Source organism: Dipodomys ordii, unplaced genomic scaffold (genome assembly GCF_000151885.1).
Source record: "Dipodomys ordii isolate 6190 unplaced genomic scaffold, Dord_2.0 Scaffold99, whole genome shotgun sequence".
Lineage (NCBI taxonomy): Eukaryota > Metazoa > Chordata > Mammalia > Rodentia > Heteromyidae > Dipodomys > Dipodomys ordii.
This window is the reverse complement of record NW_012267315.1, coordinates 3,800,764-3,816,298: the sequence shown is the minus strand read 5'-3', so window position 1 is coordinate 3,816,298 and position 15,535 is coordinate 3,800,764. Positions and strand designations below refer to the sequence as shown.

Genomic DNA, 15,535 nt, shown 5'->3' with positions numbered 1-15,535 from the left:
AAAAGAGGAACTCAAAAGTTTTACAGAGCTAGAAATGCTAGTTATTCTGATTTGAGTATCCTTGGGTTTTTGATGGTTTTTTTTGTGGTGCTAGAGATCAAACTCAGGATACCCTTCACAAACCTTCTGCCATAAGTTTAGACATATTGCACTATGCCCCATAAATATGCATCACTGACAATAATAACAATTTTGAATGAAAAAGATTTTAATATCATCATTTTTGAAAAATATACGTATTGAACTAGCACTAAAATTTCTAACACAGCCTATCTACTAAAATCTGCAGAAGGAAGGGTATAAAAGCTGTTTTCCTGTATCATTATGCTTCTCACAATTTAGTGAAAGACTCCAAATGGAATGTGCCCTTTTGTAAATGCTGGGAGATAGGTCCCATCCTTAAGTCTCCACCAGCCACAGATGCTCATAAAGGGTTTCTGTTTTGGTTTGTTTTTGGTATGTGTGGTACCTGAATTTGAACTCAGGACCTCACTTTCACTTGGCTTGCTGGTTTAGCTGTTGCTCTACCACTTGAGCCACACCTCCAAGCCTGGCTTCTTACTGTTCATTTTGGAGATGAAGTTTCATGGACAGGAATTCTGCCGTTGCAAGTATGGAACTGCAGTCTTCCAGATCTCAGCCTCCTGAGTAGATAGAATTACAGGCATGAGCCTCCAGCACCTGCCTTATCGATTCTTATCCGTAATTAAGTGGGACTACTCATTTGGCAGCTAGATCTGACACTCCAACTCTGGACTCTGACCCTCAGTTCCCTGTGGGTGTTTGAGTTTCCTCATAAAGCTCTAACTAGACTTTAGCAATGTCCTGCTCATCTTAAGGAACAGTTCCTCCTTCCCACAGCTCTGGGGACCTCTGGGCAGTTTTCACACAAGGGCTCAGATCTCCTTTGCCTAGTTGCTGCCTGAGGGTCTTTCTGGTGAGTGGCTTTCCTATGAAGAAACTCGCAGCTCCAGGCACAACTCTAGAGCTGGAGAGCATGAGGTCATTGCCTTGAGATGAGAGAAGAGGCCACTGAGTCATCAAACCTGACCCCACACACACACCCAGGCAGGAGCTGACAGGTCATAGATGTGTTATTTTCTGTTTTATCTCTATATGGGTGTTGGTCTGGGTCCTTATAAACTTCAGAACTATCCCATCAAAAAGGAACTGAAATCCCATTGTACAATTATCTAAAGATAGAAAAAATAATTAATTTTAAAAGTTGTCAGTACCAATGGCTCACACTTAGCTACTTTGGAAGGCTGACATTAGGAATTCTCCTGCTCAAGCTAGCCTGGGCAAAACATTCACAAGACTTCTCAATCTATAGCTGAGCATGGTGGCATGCACCTGTCTTCTCAAGCTGCCTGGGAGGCTGAAATGTGGATGACTGCAATTGCAGGGCACCTCAGCCAGCAAAGTGTGTGAGGGCATCTCCATGGACATAATGTTTGGGGCTGTGATCAAAGCAACATAGGGAAATCTAAAGTAGGTGGATTATGATTCAGATATATATCTTGGTAGGAAGCAAGACCCTATCTCAAATAACAACACCACCAAAAACAACAATAACTATAAAGCAAAATCAGAGCTGAGAGCATGACTTAAGTGGTAGAGCACCAGTGCACCAGCCTAGAAAGAGTGAAGCTTTGAGTTCAAATCCCAGTATTGTCAATAAAGAATTATGCACTTTGACTTTGCTGTATTTTCAAGAACCTCAGAACCACATGGAAAATCTGTGGCAATGGGCACTGGCAGACCCTAAAGGGGTGTCTATGTTACACACAGGCCCACAGCCCACCTGGCCCCCAGTATCTGTGGTATAAAAGTGAGAGAGATAATCTGACCTCAGGAGCCATAGGGGAGCCTCTAGGCAGAGATGCTGGGTCCAGATATCCCACCGGATTCCTGCTTGGCCTCCTCTTGTGCCCACTCTTTTCCTTCCCTTGTGGTCTACACATGCCCCCAAACCACTCACATCAAGGCTCAAGTGTTCTGCCATCCTTTGCATTTGATAGAGCCAAGCCAACACAAGTTGAAAATATCTATGATTCATCCTACTCCACCATAAATCCATTCACACCATGTATGCCATGCTATCTTCATTTCCAATGTGTATGAAATATGCAACTTCCTTGAGCAAAGCATGCATTCATCCTGCAAATCTGTTCTTCTCACTTACAGAGGTTCTATTTTCTGGATACATTGCAGAAGATTCAAACCATAAGAGAACATGAGCCCATATGTATGCACCCCTACTGGCTATAATTTCTTGCTCCCCTAAACAAGACTGCAAGAGACATCTTCACACATTTCCTGCACACCTGTGTTATTTCAGAGGGCACACAGAGACCCTGGAATAGCTAAGCCACAGAAAATGTGTGTTCTTTATTTTAATAAATATGCCAAACTGTTCTCAAAATAGCTGTACTGATTTGTGCTCCAAAAATTGCAACAGCCATTTTCTCAGGCCTGATAACCTCTGAAATCATTCCGCATTTCACATTTGCCCAGCTCATAGGTGATATGTCTTATCTCATGCTTGTTTTACTTTGGATTTTCCTGAACACTGGTGATGTTTACATTGGCTGGAGAATTTCCTCTACCATGAAAAAGCTGGTCTCATATCTGTCCCTCTGTTATGAATCTTTCTAAGATATTTAGTAGATAGATAGATAGATACATACATACATACATACATACATACATACACACACACAGAGATACAGAGATACAGAGTGTTTCAGGCTTTAAAGCCTCTTATGTCTATTTCTTCTAATTTTTATGTCATCTAACTTTATTGATGGTTGTCTTTTATCATTGAGACACAGAGAGCATGTCAAAGTTATTTTTTGGAATCAAAGCATTTCTTTCATATTTTCCTTAATAATTTTTGCCTTATTTATATCAAGGTTCATTTCAGTTTTGATTTGTGTGTATGTGTGTGTGTGTATGTGTATGTGTGTGAACTCAGGGTGAACTTGGGTGCTGTCCCTTAGCTTTTTCTCTCAAGGTTGGTGCTCTCTTCCACTTGAGCAACAGCTTCACTTCTGGATTTTGATAGTTAATTGGAGGTAAAACTCTTACGGACTTTCCTGTTCTGGCTTCCAACCATTATTTTCAGCTCTAGAATTACAGGTATGAGCTACCAGTGCCCAGCACAGTTTTGATTTTTATGTCCATTTCCTGCTCAAAAATAACTTCTTGACATAATAATGATATTAAAGATATAGAAGAGGGATCTATTTTGTTTTTCTCCCAAGGTCTACCCTATATCATCTGTGAATCCAAACATATCATTATCAATATACCACCATTCCATACTTCTTTGAAAAGGTGCTATATGCAGAATGTATCACCTATATGTGCTCAATATTGGTTGTATTACTTGTGTGGAAGCTAAAATTGCATTCTGTTCACCCTGTCTCCTCAAGTTCATTTCCATTTGCATGTATTTCTCAGTGCTGATCTATGTCCTTGAAAACTTTTCTAAATGTTTGCCTAAGCCTGCCTCAGGGATCATGATAAGAAGAGGTTCTGGGTGAGGCTGAGAAGAGGAAGCTACTTCCCTCCACAGCTAGATAAAGGTAACCTGGTATTCTGTGCACCTGGCTGTTGTACTGCCCACTGAGCCTCAGACCCACCTCCTTAGCTTCTCCCTGCTTAGCAGAACAGGTGAACAGGAAAGGTTTCCAGATTCTACTTCCCAGGAAAGCTTCCTGGGGATGTTTGGGAGCTTCCACCTGTTTCCTGTTCTCATGCTTCCGGAATGGAAAGTCTGACTTTTGAGGCATTCAAGGCTGTGGGTTCCTCTGTTCTCAATTCTTCATCCATCGGGTCTTTTCTGATTCCTTCTCAGAAATCCCTCCAAATTTCTGGCCTGTTTCAGTTTACACACACTAAAGGTGAGGGCTCATGAATCTTACTGGATTGTAGATCAGTCCAACTTCTAATCACCCATGTGGAGAGGAAAATCACATGTATACATAGTCTATAACATATTAAACAGTGTTGGACAGATGTCACTTCTAACTTTTAATACAGTAAATAATCCTATTGAGTTCTACCACACAATGTCCTGGATCATTTGTTGTTTCTTATGATGGGTCCTTAGAAGGAGATTTTCCAGGTCAAAGTTCAGGGTCATGTTGTATATTGTGCATATGACTGTAGATCTTACTATTCAGCTTGGCCATCCAGAAGAATCTACATGTGTTTTCATCTTGCCCTCTATTGAGACTAGACCCCTCACCACTCAGTTAGCAAGACTGCTACTCCTCTTTCTTTCTTTCCTTCCTTCTTTCTTTCTTTCTTTTTTCTTCCTCCCTCCCTCCCTTCCATTCCTTCCTTCCTTCCTTCCTTCCTTTCTTTCTTTCTTTCTTTCTTTCTTTCTTTCTTCCTTCCTTCCTTCCTTTCTTCCTTCCTTCCTTTCTTCCTTTTTCCTTTCTTCCTTCCTTCTTTTGTGCCAATATTGGGGCTTAAATTCAGGGCCTACACACTGTCCATTAACATCAAGGTTAGTATTCTACCGATAAAGCCACACTTCCACTTCTAACTTTTTGGTGCTTAATTGTAGAAGAGTCTCACAGACTTTCTTGCCCAGGCTGGCTTCAAAACATGATGCTCAGATCTCGGCTTCCTGAGTGAGCTAGGATCACACAAGGACTTGAAGGCTCTTAACTTGAACTTGTCCTTGAAGTGAACATTATTTGATAAACTCTGTGAGCCTCAATTCTGTCCTAAAACGGGCTCTGAGAAGACACCTGTGCCTCAACACCTGTCACCAACATCTTGATTATGGTCTATACTGAATTTCTTAGTTGGCCTAGAACACCTGGTCCTGTCAGGCTTTCAGTTTCAGAAACTGGTTGGAATCTGTCTTCCTTCTGTCAGAATCATTGAGTCCTAATGTCATGATCATCTTCTTACTTTCATTTTCTTATTAAAATCTCTCAATGAAGCATATCACAATTGATATGGGAAAAATATTGCCTCCAACCCCTTGGCCTGCTGAATCTTAGCCTCCATGGAAACTGGTAAAAAGATCCCAATCTTGAATTCTTGCCATAGAAAGAACTATGCACTAAGGGATATAACAAATTTTAGCAAACACATTGGAAACAGCCTCAAAACTTCCTATCAGTTACCAGTTCTAAATCACCACTTCCCATCAGGTATCAACTCTAAAGAAAACCATTATAAATGATACCAGGAACAAGGATTTCTGAGTTCCCAAACCCCAGGACAATAGTTTATTAGTGCTGCATCCAGCCATTGATTGCAAAGGAGGGTCTCATGAATCTTTTTTTTTTTGTCGGTCGTGGGGCTTGAACTCTGGGCCTGGGCACTGTCCCTCAGCTCTTCAGCTCAAGGCGAGTGCTCTACCACTTGAGCTACAGCGCCACTTCCGGTTTTCTGGTGGTTTATTGGAGATAGGAGTCTCACGGTCTCTCCTGCCTGGGCTGGCTTTGAACCGCGATCCTCAGATCTCAGCCTCCTGAGTAGCTAGGATTACAGGCATGAACCACCACCGCCTGGCTCATGAATCTTTTTTTTTGTTATTGTTTCCTGTGCTGGTCTCAAGTCATGATCCCTTCCAATCTCAGCCTCCTGAGTAGCTACGACTGCAGGTATGAACCATTATGCCCATCCTTCTTGCAGCTCTTGATAGCTCCCAATATTTCTTGGCTTGTGGTAGCATCATTCTGTCTGTGTCTTTATCTTCAGGCTATCTTCAGGCTGTGTCTTTATCTTCAGCTTCTTCTATGTGTGTGTATGTTTCTGTGTATCTTCCCCTCTTATGAAGACACCAGTCTTCTTGTATTAAGGGGCCATACTATTCCATTTTGTCTTGGTTTTTACTCAGTGAATATATCTGTAGCAATTCTATGAAAATATGACATTATTTTGTCACTTTATGAAATTCTACATGAACATGAATTTGAGGAGATGTTCTCAACCCAATTCAATATGGAATTTGCATTTGGTGTATAAATAGCTTGCTCCTAGAAGGAAGAGATCCAGATGCCCCTGTCTGGGTCCTTCCACTTAGTAAAAATTTGACCACATACCATTTACTTAATCTTTCTACACTTCTTTTTCCTCATCTTAAAGTAGAGAATCTAAGCTGATGCTGGTGGTTCATGCCTGTAATCCTAACTACTCAGGAGGCTGAGATCTGAGGATCACGGTTCAAAGTCAGCCCAGGAAGGAAAGTCCATGAGACTCTTATTAACCACCAGAAAACTGGAAGTGGCACTGTGGCTCAAGTGGCAGAGCACTTGTCTTGAGCTGAAGAGCTCAGGGACAGTGCCCAGGCTGAGTTTAAACCACACTACTGACAAAAAAGTATGTATCGGGGAGGGAAAGGGGATCTTATTTGTAATGCTTGGGAAATGATGAGCCTTTTCTATATGTAATATAGGGTGAATCTCATTATAGTGCTCATTTAGGATTAGACAAAGACTCTACATAAAAATACACAGGTGCTCCAGGTGCTGGTGGCTCTTGCCTGTAATTCTAGCTATTCAGGAGGCTGAAATCTGAGGATCATTATTTGAAGCTAGCCTGGGCAGGAAAGCTTGTGAGACTCTGATTTCCAATTAACTATTTAAAAAGCCAGAGGTAGAAATGTGGCTTATGTGGTAGAATGCTAGCCTTCAGCAAAAAAGTTCAGGGACAGTGCCATGAGTTTAATTAAATCCCAGTACCGGTACACACACACACACACACACACACACACACACACACACAAGCTTAGATGCACACATCCCCATGTGTATTATTCTGTATTTGCCATTAATAATAAGATGGCTCAGGAAAATGAATTCAACAGTTCAGCCCCTTATGAGGCTGATTTTAGATTTTCCACCCTCTCTTTCCAGTAGCTCACCTTTTCCAGGTTGTATAATGTCACTCATCATCGATAAGACCTTGGATGGCATTACTGACCTTCAAAATGTAAGCACAATAGACACAGAAACAGACACCTCAGTCACCATGAAACAACCCAAAGGTTAGGAAGAGCAGATGCATCCCTCCAGCTTCCTCCAGACCCCACCCTCCCTCCTGGCAGGAGCTCCACTACCCCAGGCACCATGCCCACCCACGAGGAAGAAGCTCATTTCCACTCTGGCTCCAGGAGATGCCCTTTCTCACCCCAGCTCCAGGCAAGTGTCCCAGTGTCAGTGGAGGGAAATGCAGGTCACTCTTCTCAAACACATTGAATGGGCTGAAAACCCATCCAGAGACTTGAAATATAACATCTGCCCTGTGGACAGCTATTCCAACCTTCCCTCCAAGGATGCTGAAAGTTGCTAGTTGCAGGTGAAAAAAAAAATCACACTGGACTCTATAGGTTCTAGAATTGCTTAGCAAACACACTGAATTTCCACTCCCAATCTACAGGTGAAAAACCTCAGACCTAGAACAGTTACACAGGTAGATTCAGGGCTCCTGTAAGGGTCCGGTGTTAAGGAGATTCATCCTGTCTGGTTTGTACTGAAGAAGCTGCAGTCACCCTTTCCAGGAAAAAGGGCTGTGCATTTATGCTCAGCACGTATTGTCATCATATTTTCTCTGCTATTAGCATATGTAAATATATTTGCATCTGAGGACCAATGGGTAGTGTTGCCAAGTAGAAAGCACTGGAAACATGAAAAAAGAACTAGCACAAGAAACTGGTTGCCGCTATCCTGGGTCAGCTCCCTAAAATGTTCATATTCTCTGCTCATTCATTATTGTAGGGGGTTTATCATACCTATCTGATATCACAATGCAGAGTATAAATGCAGACTTGTAAAGTCCAGTACCACATGTCCCAAAGTGGGCCTTAGAAACAACACTATGGCTGTGGCATTAAACATTCCAAAGACTTTTTATTGTTGTTATAAAAGAAAGGATTGTATTATCAAGTTGGTGGCAGCTGATTTGAATTAAAGCAAATTCTGTTGCTGAAAAAGTTCAGTGCCTGATGCCTGATAAATGTAAAATGTCACTCTGGTAGGATCCTTTGTCATCTGCCTCCTTTTCTAAAAATCTTCTGCTCACATCTGAACTCCATAAACCTAGCAAGAGGGAACTGACCTGGTTGAGCCCAGAATGGAATCCTGAATAGCCCATATAAGGGTTTTTCTCTCAGGACTTCATGATGGGTTGGACATTTCTCTTTAAGCCTTCCACTTTAGGGTTAATGAAACCCAAGTATTTCTAAAGCTCCTGGTCAAACCACCATTAGTTTAGATGTATGGAAAAGTCAGTGCATGCACAGGATTTTTGTGATTTGCACCAGGAAGTGATTCAACTTCCTCTAGGCCCTAGCTTTCTCAGCTTGGAAGAGGAAAAGCACCTGCCAATTGGGGAACCGCCAGCTGCAGTGTAATTTACACCCTCATGGAATGTGCCTATTAATTTGGCCAAGAGACTGCTATAGGATAGAATTTCCAGGGTGAGGGAATCCCTCCCAGCATATTAAATGAACTAGATCTAGACCAAACTTACCTTCTACAGGGAAACTATAAAGGTTTATATCAAAGACTGCAAGAGTGGACATCAGACTTCTCCACAGTCACGCTCGAAGCTACAAGACATGAGTCAGAATCTTCTCGATTCCAAAGGAGTCAGAATCTCCTCAATTCCAAAAATAAATTATTTCCAACCTAGAATTTTATACCCACTTATCTCATTCCATTTGAGTTGCTATGATAAAGTATCTTGGTGTGAGAAATTGGTGAACAATAGCAAGTTATGTCACGGTTCTGTAGTGTGGGTCAATAGATGAGGTGTCTGCTGACAGCTCCTTCTCTACTTCATGCCCTCAAGTGGCAGAAGAATATATTCCTCTAGGCCTTTTTGAGAAGGGTGCAAGTCTCATTCATGAGGACAGAGCCCTCCCAAAGTCCCTATTAACTATTAATACTATTTTATTAGCATATAAATTATGGGAGAAAAAACGTTCATATTACAGCATCAACCAAATGGGTAATTATGATATCAACTATACTGTTATTTCCCTTCCTCTCTCTTCCTCAAGAATCAGGAGTTGTGCTTTAGCAAACTGAAAGTTATACTTTGGCAAACTGGAATAATGAATCAAAGCCAAGCATTGGTATCTCAAACCTGTAATACTAGCGGTTCAGGAGGTTGACACCTGGAAGATTGTGGTTTGAAACCAATCTAGGCAGAAAAATACAAGAGATTCCAACTCCAACTAAAGGCTGTGCTGGAGGCCTGGCTCAACTAGTAGAACACCAGCCATGAGTAAGAAAGCCAAGTGAGAACTCAAGACTCTGAGTTTAATGCCTGGCACTTGCAAAAAATATAGACAGAAAATAATGAATCAAAGACTATGGTGATATACAATCCAAGAAACAGAGAATCCAACACAAGAAAATAGAGGGGAAATTCTGAAGGAACATTAGATAAAGATACCAGGATGATAGCAATGCAGTGGATCTGGTCCTTAGTCTACAGTGGAATGATCAGGGTCTTCAAGAGAGACTTCTTCAAGAAAAAAAATAAAAATCATATGACATAAACATCTTTAAGTAAGTGGAGGAAAGCCTGAGAATAAATGATTGTTTTGTCTTTGAAAAATATAAAAACAAAAAAAACAACTAAGAGCTCCAGGAAAAAAATTTAAAAGGCAGGATGAGGGTGAAAACCCACCAAGTATATGCTTACAGGACTCTGCCATTATCTCTGATGACACAGTTACAGATTATAAACACTAACTAGGACGTCACCAAAATTACAATATGACTTCACAAGAAGAAAGGAGGATGTGAATGTGGTCATAAATGCCTATGTCAACACCGAACTCCAGGATTTCCCTGAGGTAAAGAGGCTGTGAAAAAGACCTTGAAACTGTGAAACCAAGTGTGAAAGATTTGGGGAAAACCACAGCTCTCTGTCCAGATGACCCTACTCACTGTGGCAATTCTCTGCAGAGGTGTTCCTGTCCCAAGTGGAGAGGAGGTCACATGATTCCTTATGAAGGAGAATGCTGGGGCCCATCTGGCTCCTGTTGAACCCTGGCCTCCCCAAGAGCTTACAAAGGCTGGGGTGGCTACACTGGGGCCAAGTCTTCCACCTGCCCAGCTGACTTGTCTCTATAGCTATAGGCCCCGCCCCCCCATGTGTGAGTCTGGTGACTAGGCCTCCCCCCCTCCCCACCCCCCAGCCCTTGATCAGGTTGTAAATAGCATTTCCACACGGTCAGTGTTCTCAGCTCAGTTTCCCAATTTCACACATAAAAAGTCAGCTGGGATGTTGCTAAGGATCCAGGAGAAATTTATGAATCCCCTCTAGATTTCTAGACGCAGAGGGAGCAACCACTGAGGCTGGGATTGGAGCAGTCTCTCCACCCATGGCCCTTTCTCACAGGAATCCATGGCTGCCAGGGCCCAGGCCAGCTGACAGCACAGGAGGAAATGACTCAAAGTGGACTGCACACCAGCAGCATTGACATCCATTGGGAAGCTGCTGAAAGTGTGAATTCTGAGCCCCACCCTGACTGAATCAGGGGATGGAGCACAGCTGCCATCTATGCTCTGCAAGCAAGTGACCGCCACAATGATGTGAGGAGTGAGGATAAACTGAGAGAGCCTCAGAGGGCCTGAACTTCTTTGTTCCTAGCTTTGATGGAAGTGATAACACAAGGTGAGGGTCCCTTCCATGCTATAGTTTCACAGCTAAGCACAAAGCAGGCAGAAGACAAGAGGTCTGCAGGGTTTGAAGGCACAAACAGTGTCTCATTGATTTTTATTAGTAAGCAGGGAGGAGGCAACTCTCACATTCCCCCAAGGGTGGAGCACTGAGCTCTTTGCCTAGGTCACACTGGGTGACCTAGACTTCTGCTTCTGTGACCTCTTTGGGGACCAGCACACCCAGACTCCAACAGGGGTACACAATCCCTGGAGAGCTTGCTAACTGTAACTTGGGGTTCAGGGTCAGACTGGGCTGGGGCTGAGGCTCTGTGTATCTGACCAGCTTCCCTGTTGGCTGGAATCCTGGAAAGGAGTGATATTCTTTTTCCATTCAATTGCACGATGCCCAGCACTTCTATGCCTAGGTATAGGCCACACCCCAAAAGCAGAAAATTCTACCATCCATAGAGAAATTCAAATATCTGAATCATAATAAGATCATTGGACCTCAAAATACAGACCTAGTTTAGCATTTGGACACCAGGGGCCCACACCTGTAATCTTATTCACCAAGGAGGCTGAGATCTGAGGATCATGGTTTGAAGCCAGCCCTGTCGGGAAAGCCTGTGAGATGCTTATCTTCAATTAACCACCAAAAAGCTGGAAGTGGATCTCTGGCTCAAGTGGTAGAATGCCAGCCTTGAGCAAAAAGTTCTCAAGAGCATAACCAGGCTCTGAGTTCAAGCTCCAGTACTGGGATGTGATGACCCAGGCCTGTAATTTAAATACTCAGGAGGCTGAGGCAAGAGGATTGTGAATTCAAGGACAGCTAGCTACATAGCAAATTTGAAGGCAGCTTTGGAAGCATATTTTTCTTGCCTTCTTATTATTATATTTAAATAGTTGCACAAAGGGATTTCAATTCCTCATGTCAATTTATAAATAAGTGTATCTTAACTGATGTTACCCTTCCATCATTCTCCTTTCCATCTACTGAGATACATATAGAGACCCTATATCAGAAGCAAACAACAGCGAACAGAAAGTAGTTTGTGAGACAACAAATGATTACAGGGATCAATGCAGGGTATGTTCTAGGAGACAAAGGATTTGGGAAAGAAAGAAAGGGAAGGAGGAAAGCCATTGTGGGTCACTCTGATGAGGAAGGCCCTTGACAAAGAGTCCCTCCACTGAGGACCCCAAGTTTTACAGCTTGTGCCTCAAAAGTCTCCTCTGTGGGAAGCCCCAGGACATGTGGTTGGCTGCTTGTTGCTATTAGATCCATAGAGGAATCTATGGATCGAATGGATCTTGGACAAAAATTATGAGCAAGAAATTGCCCACCTGAGCTGCTGTTGAGTTTCCACATGGTCCTAGGGATGTGCAAGAAAAGCACAGCCACTCCATGCTGCAACATGGTCACGGTCCTGCTGCACTGTCATTTCACTAGGAGAGCCATGGGCAGCACTGATCGCTCACCCCATCCCTTCCTGTGAGCTAGGAAATCTGATCAGAACAAACTGTTGGCCACATGGGTGGGAATCCTCATCCGCCTCCACGTGGGTCTCCAGCCACTACTGTGCCTCTGGAAACCACATTCAATGGGCACAGCAGCCCTGAGAAGACCACTCCATAACTGTGTTTAACATCAGCTTTTCCAAAATACCTTTGGCATTTGTAAGAGAATGAGGTAGAGATCCTTTAAGAAAGTGTGTGTGTGTGTGTGTGTGTGTGTTGTGAAAACAAAGGTCAGAGGAACCAGGTTTTGGAAAGGAAATCCTTTTGGAGCTAGGAAGCTTTTGTTAGGGAGGAGGGGTAGAGGCCAGGGACAGGATTTAAAGGGCCTGTAGCTTTAGGAATGAGAAAAAGCCCAGGATGACAAGGAATCTGCAGAACAGGGCTGCGAGTGCTGGTAGAGCAAGTTTTCGTGTGGCATTAAGATCCTGTCCATGTGCCTTAGACAGCCACTTGGGAAGCAGGGGATCTTTTCTTGCTCTGTTTTCTTTTTCTTCCTAAGGGGGATTGAGAAAACATCTCCCCACTCTCCAGCTGTGGGGTCATGGTTGGTTTAGGGGTGAACAGGAATTAGAGATGATGTTTATTCTGCTCCGCTCCACGCTATTTCCCTGCCTACGCACTGTGTGCCAAAGCAGTCAAGAGACTTAGGAAAACAAAGCACATCAACTTCAAAGCATGGACCACAGACAAATAATGTTTGGCGCCGGGCCTCTGCTTTGCAAAGCACATAGTGTGTCCCTGTAATTCCTAAGCAGTGTGGTACTATTATTGAACAAGTGTTTGGAGGAGGGATGCTGAAGTAAGTGTGAATACATCAGAGCTCCATCCCTGGGTTTGCTTTGAAGCATTATGTGCTTTCTTCTATCAGGTCTAAATACCACTTATATCAGTAGTAAAACATTGCTGCAATAACAGTATGACTGAGTGACCTCACATCTTCATTCCAAAGACCTGAAGTATTGCAAACTGAGCCACCACTGGGGTTGTACTGACTTAATTCTAGATTGCTTCATTCTCTCTCTGAGAACTTCTGCTGTTAGAGCTACACTATGGTTTAAATATATTCCCCACAAATTCATTTGTTGGAAGCTTTATCCCCAATACACCACTATTATATTGAAAGGAGAGACCTAATAAGAGGTGACTAAGTCTTAAGAGCCCTACTTTTATGAATATTCATGTCATAAAGACAAGAGTAAGTTTTACAAGAATGGATTTGTTTTGTTTTGTTTTGTTTTGCGGGGGGGAGGCTTAAACTCAGGGCCTGGACTCTGTCCCTACGCTTCTTTTGCTCAAGGCTAGCACTGGACCAGTTGGGCCATAGCACCACTTCTGGCTTTTTCTGTGTATATGGTACTAAGGAATTGAACCCAGGGTTTCATGCATGCTAGCAAGCACTCTACTACTAAGCCACATTCCCAGCCAAGAATGGGTTCGTTTTGAAAACAAGTTTGAGCCCTTGTGTTGACCAGCTTTCTGTTACTGTAACAAATATCTGAGCTGATCAACTTAAAGAGAAGAGCAAGCCTGGCACTGGTGGCTCACGCCTATAATCCTAGATATTCAGGAGGTTGAGATCTGAGGATCATGATTTGAAACCAGCCCGGGTAGGAAAGTCTGTGAGACTTTTATCTCCAATGGACTACTCAGAAAAAGCCGGAAGGGGTGCTGTGGCTTAAGTCATACGGCACTAGCCTTGAGAAAATAAATAAATAAAAAGAATCTCAAGGACAGCACACAGCCCAGACACTGAGTTCAAGCTTCAGGACTGGCACAAAAAGGAAAAAAAAAAAGAGGAAAGGATTATGTTGGCTCACAGTTGTGGAGATTTCAGTTCATAATTGGTTGTTTCTATTTCCCCTTGGCTTGTGCTGAGTCTGCACATTATGGTGGAATCCCATAGCCAAATAAGCTACTGGCTTCATGGTGGCTGGAAAGCAAAAAGAGGAAAAGACTGGAGTCTTATGATAGCCTTCAATAGCATGCTCCAAACAACCTAACCTCATCCCATTCGGTAATGGCCTTGAAGTTTCTACCATCTCCTAAAGTACCAGGTTGAAGACCAAGGAAGCTTTCAACACATAAAAACCTGGGCCTTTGATTCTGGGAGCGCGGGCCCCGCCATTCGCTTGCCTCATGCTTTCACCGTGGTAACATTTGTCCCAGAACCGAAGAGTAGGAGTGTAGGCCTCAGTCAAACTCTTCCTGCCAAGATGTCGATTGGTGTGCCAATTAAAGTCTTTTGCATGAAGCTGAGGGCCATATTGTTACATGTGAGACAAACACCAGTGAGGTATATCGAGGAAAGTTTATTGAAGCAGAGGACAACATGAACTGCCAGATGTCCAACATCACAGTCACGTATACAGATAGCCGAGTGGCACAGCTAGAGCAGGTGTACATCCGTGGTAGCAAGATCCGCTTTCTGATTTTGCCTGATACGCTAAAAAATGCACCAGTGTTAAAGAGCATGAAAAATAAAAACCAAGGCTTGGTGGATGGCCGTGGAAAAGCTGCTATTCTGAAGGTCCAAGTGGCTGTAAGAGGAAAAGGACATGGAATGGGACATGGAAACATCTTCCAGAAACGAAGATAATTTTCTCTGTAAAACAGAACCTAGCCTTTTCTTTTTCTGTAGATTATCTGAGTTTATCCGGGTGGGTACCTATATGTATGTTTTCTTTTGACATCATTTTTTTTAGATCAGAAGAAATGTTAAACTAAATAAATCTGATTATGTTGTTTGGGGGGGAAAAAAACCTGGGCCTTTGAAGAACAGTTTTCTAAACTGTAATGGCCTCCTCTTTTCTCTTGCTCCTGCCTTGTCTTGCCCTTCTTTCTTCCACCATGAGATGATGCAGCTGCAATGTCCTCACCAGTGCTAGAGCCATGCTCATGGATTTCCCAAGCATCTACAATCTGGAGCTAAATAACTATCTGCTCTTTCTAATTCACCCAGTCTTGGGTATTGTTATAAGAGCAGAAAACATGTTAAGACAGGCTACACGTCCCCAGTGTTGCTGCATTTCCAGACCTAGGAGCACCATGCAAATGCTGTGAGCATTTAGCACAGACCCCCAAAGCAGAGCATGACTGCTTCGGTGGACCGACTGACATCTAGGACTGAGGGAACTGAGGTAGTAAGAAAGGGGCACTATGATGAGATTTTTTTCATTTTCATTTGTTCCAAGCCCTGTTTCTCTTCTTCTTATCTCTCAACTTTTTTTTTTTGTCAGTTATAGGGTTTGAACTCTGGGCTTGGGCACTGTCCTTGCTCTTCAGCTCAAGGCAAACACTCTACCACTTGAGCCACAGAGCCACTTCTCGTTTTTCTGGTGGTTAATTGGAGATAAGAGTCTCATGAACTT

The 15,535-nt window shown here is 43.0% G+C and overlaps 1 pseudogene; it reads left to right on the top strand.

Moving 5' to 3' along the window:
- The first annotated feature begins 14,268 nt into the window (after positions 1-14,268).
- LOC105993722 lies at positions 14,269-14,915 on the top strand (annotated as a pseudogene).
- The last annotated feature ends 620 nt before the right edge of the window (positions 14,916-15,535 follow it).